The sequence below is a fragment of the Malus domestica genome, chromosome 15 (genome assembly GCF_042453785.1).
Source record: "Malus domestica chromosome 15, GDT2T_hap1".
In the NCBI taxonomy this organism is placed as follows: domain Eukaryota; kingdom Viridiplantae; phylum Streptophyta; class Magnoliopsida; order Rosales; family Rosaceae; genus Malus; species Malus domestica.
This window is the reverse complement of record NC_091675.1, coordinates 52792587-52796916: the sequence shown is the minus strand read 5'-3', so window position 1 is coordinate 52796916 and position 4330 is coordinate 52792587.

The following is a 4330-nucleotide window of genomic DNA, read 5'->3' as shown; positions in this document are numbered from 1 at the left end:
TATATCCGTATGTTTGATTGTAATGGTACATTTAGTTACTTGGTACATTTGAATTTTTGGTCCATTTGGCTTTTTGGTACATTTGAATTTTTGGTACTTTTGTTTTCAAAACATAAGTTTTATTACTTTTTGTCCTAATAATGAGGAATTGCTTTAATTAATAAATTTTTTTATATAGAAAGAGTCGTTAACAATGTAAAAGTTTAAATTACTTTAATTAATTATTTTTTATATAGAAAGAGTCATTAATCAACGGATAATAACCTTTTTGTTAATTCAAAATTATATGATTTATCGTTATTATTTAGCATTATCTACAATAATAAGGATTTATCTCTGATCAATTAAAAGTTGTTCCAGAGACTTATCTACCAAAAAACAAGACTATCTAGAGCATTGTGTATGAATCAAACATATTTTTAAACATTCCAAAAAGATGAATATTCATTTTAATATAGTTTATAATTGGGTACATTTTAATTCGGGGTTGGTACGTTTTCATTTAATGTTGGTACGTTTCCATTTGGCGTGGGTGTACATTTAGATTTGAAAAGTTTAAATTTTTAGACTTAAATATAGTTGAAATTATTTAAAATATATAGCAAATATTTAAATGTAAATTAATTTTAATTATTCTGAAGTAGTTCAAGTCTGAGTATCTTAATCAAATGTTTCAAAAGCTTAATCATAAACTCAAAAAGCATAAATGTTTAGTCTACAAAAGTCTAAAATAAGGCATCTAATTCTAATTTTCTCTTTCATAAACATACACAAAATGGCAAATCTTTCAAAAAGAAGGAACTTTAATACTTTATGACCATTGCTCAACTATATATTATACACACACACACATATATATGCCCTTTAGGTAAAGGGATCCCTATTTTTCTTTAAAAAATGAGATTAGTTGTGGGTCCTATTCTACATCAAACTTCAATAATTCGAACCGTTTATTTTGTAAGTCTCGATTCATAGATCATTCTTGCAAAAATTCAATTCAATTCGAAATCATTTACCTATTTAATTATCAAGAGATGAGAGGCTGAGAAGAGCAATCGCAGGTGCTAGGGATGGCAAGCGGAAGAGGAGGAAGAAGAAGAGTTGGAGACAGCGGCTAAGCCCTCCATGAAGGGCCAGTATAGGCGTGGGCCCACTATGTACCTGGCTATGCACAACCCACCTATCACCATCCCTACCTTCAGCGCCGGACTCGTCGCCATCTTTCTCTCTCTCCTCAGCTTCTGAAATTAAAAGAGTAGCAGAATTGGGAATTGGCGACGTCGATTCTCAATGGTTCAATTGCCGGTGTTTAGTTGGGACTTGTAGAGATCAACTAACTTCCTAAGATCTTTACATTGGTAAAGCACAATGGAGCAATGATATTAAAAACTCAATGTTTGAAGAAAGAATTCATTAAATCAGGAAAACATTTGGATAACCAACGATGAAAATTCACTAGGACTAAAAGCTATTGTGTTTGTAGTCGACTTGATGTACCAGAGAGGAAACAGTTTTGCAAATTCTTGAAGCTTGACAATTTCGATTGCCGATCAAGCAATCAAAACTATTTGGATTTTATTTCTCTCCTTTCACGAAAATGTTTCCTTACACGTTCGCGTTTTTTCCCACCGCGGTTTACACGTCTACGCTGCGTGGCATATCATGTTTGATCTCCCTCCATGGCAAGAATGATTAATTGTGTAGAGAGGTTTATGTGAGGAAGAAGTTTGTTCAGAAAATGGGGAATAGAAGATAGACGGGAAATTTTGTAATTTTAAAGCATGTATTGAATTTTAGCCAAACTTATTTAACTTAGAAAAACTAATGAAAATGGCTTGAAAATTTTTAGTTTTAACCAAAAACCATTCTATAAGTTTGTTTAATGGTTAGTACAAGGCTCATATTAAATCAGTCCAACTAAAAATGGCCCAACTATAGTAAATGATGATTTTTCGAGGTTAAATTGTTTTAAATTTGTTCAGTTCCGTTTTCTTCAATGTTCAACTCTTTTTGCCAGAGCTGGTTGAAGGCTCTGAGAACCAGATTTTCGAATTCTTATCAATTTGAACGTGATCGTCGTTTTAACTTTTGAAGTGCTAATCAAATTGAATGCGATCGTAGTTTTTCAGATTGTCGTCATCGTTCGTACTGTATTCAAGGTATTTTATTCAAATCATAATAGATTCCATTGGTTTCTAGAAAAGTGGCAAAACAGTCGTACTATATTTCTGGAAAAGTAAATGTTTAACTTTAACAAGTACATGAGAATTTATAATCTAACAGGTATAAGATTATTACCTCTTCTTCGCCGGTTTGTTCTGATGGAGGTTCTTGTACGTTTTGCAATTTTTTTCTCCGGTTTGTTCACACGGAGGTTCTGGTACGTTTTGCACATGTTTTTCGCCTGTTGGTTCTGACGGAGGTTCTTGTAAGTTTTGCACTTCTTTTTCTCCGGTTTGTTCACACAAAGGTTCTAGTATGTTTTGCAACTCTTTTTCGGCGGCTTTGTTTATCTCTTTCTTCTGCGAATGTTTTTTTTTTCACAGTTTATCTCTTTTTTCAAGTTTGTTTTGAATTTTGATTTGTTGGTTTATTGAAATTGGGGGAATTGGATTTGACGGGAAGACCAAAAGTTTCTTTATGGTGGTTTCGTGCTGGTTTAACTCTGTGATAATGACGGTTGGTGAAGAGACAAGACGGTTTTGAATCATATAGGGGTATTTACGGAAATTTATTTTTGTAGCAGGTTGAGCTTGCAGGTTTGGGTCGTGAACAATAGTTTTGGATAGTTTTTTTTATTAAACTTTGAGCCTTTTTGATTAAATAACATTTTAAGATGATTTTTTATTAAATATTTGTTAGCTCAAACCCTTTTCATTAAAGTTCCCTATTAACTTCTTATAATTCTAACAAAAAGAATACACATAAAAAGTCTTACCCATTGTAATACTAATCCTCCCTCCCTCCCTGTCTTCTATTCCCCTCTCCCTTAGTCGCGCAGCCAGTGTTGGTCCTAGGCCGGCAGAGCCCTTTTTCACCTTTTATAGAACCATTTTTTCCCCACTTCCTTTTCAATTTTCTCTATTTTCTTTTGGGCCTTCGCGGGTACGAATCCTGGGCTCCGTGGGCGCGTTTCATGGCTTTGGTGCGGCAGATTCTCGCAGGCTCTGTGAGCAGTAGCATGGATGCGGGTCGTGGTTGCGTTGCGGGTATGGTAGGGCAGCCACGGTGCGGTGGCGGTGCAGATTAGGCAAGCGTCCTCTAAAACTCGTCTTCGTTTACTGGTGCGAAGAACGAATGAAATCAGGGCGGCGATGGCATTGCGTGAAGAACGAATGGAATCATAAAGATATCCAATTGTCCATCTAGCCGTAAGCAAGTGCAAGTCAATTTATATATCATCAGCTTCAACCCGTTTTAGCAAACCATACTCACAAAGCAAAGCACTTCTACTTTACCTCACTCACTCACTCACTCACTCACTAAGGGGGGGACAATTTTTTTCTTTTTCTTTCTTCCTCCACTCACTCACTCACTAACTAATTGGGGGGAGGACAATTTTTTTCTTTTTCTTTCTTCCTTCCTATTCTTCTTCTTCTTGTAGATCTGGGATTTTTTTTTTTTTAAGAAAATTCAGGTTTTTAAAAAAAAAAATAAAAAATATTTTATTTGCCACGTGCCAGACATTTGGCAGCCACGTGGCACAAATGTGACAGCCACGTCAGCATTTAACGGATTAATTGATGAAAAATCTAACGGATGTATTATATTAAAATAAAATAGTACTTGAGGTATGAAAGTGAAATGTTTTAAAGTTGTTGTATGAGGTTGAAATGGATCCAAACCTGAGGTATGAAAGTGTAATTTACCCAATTAAAAAGTTTGGCTAAATTCAATTTATGGTTCTAAAATTGGCTATTTTTCAAAATTTCCCAAGATAGAAGTGAGTATGTTGTTTGCTGCTGGGAGTTATCTCTTTTTTTTTTGGTAATTCTCTTATTTATTAAGCTGTATTCTGATTTGTTGTTGACAGAAATACCCTTGAGGATGATGAATCAGTTTTTCATGTCAGTTTTTTTTTTTTTGAGGGGCTTTTATGTCCAAATGTTTTTTGTGAAGCTTGCGACACCAAATGGACTTCTGACTTTTAGAGAATAGAGATCAGAGATTATAGATAAATGATAATACTTGGGTTAGATTAGATATAATTAATATTACCACGAGTCCATAAATAAAATATTGTACTTTTTTTTTTATGGTTGGAATGAAATATCGTAATTGTTTAGATTAAGTTTGCAAGGATCATTTTCACACATAATTCTTTACGTGT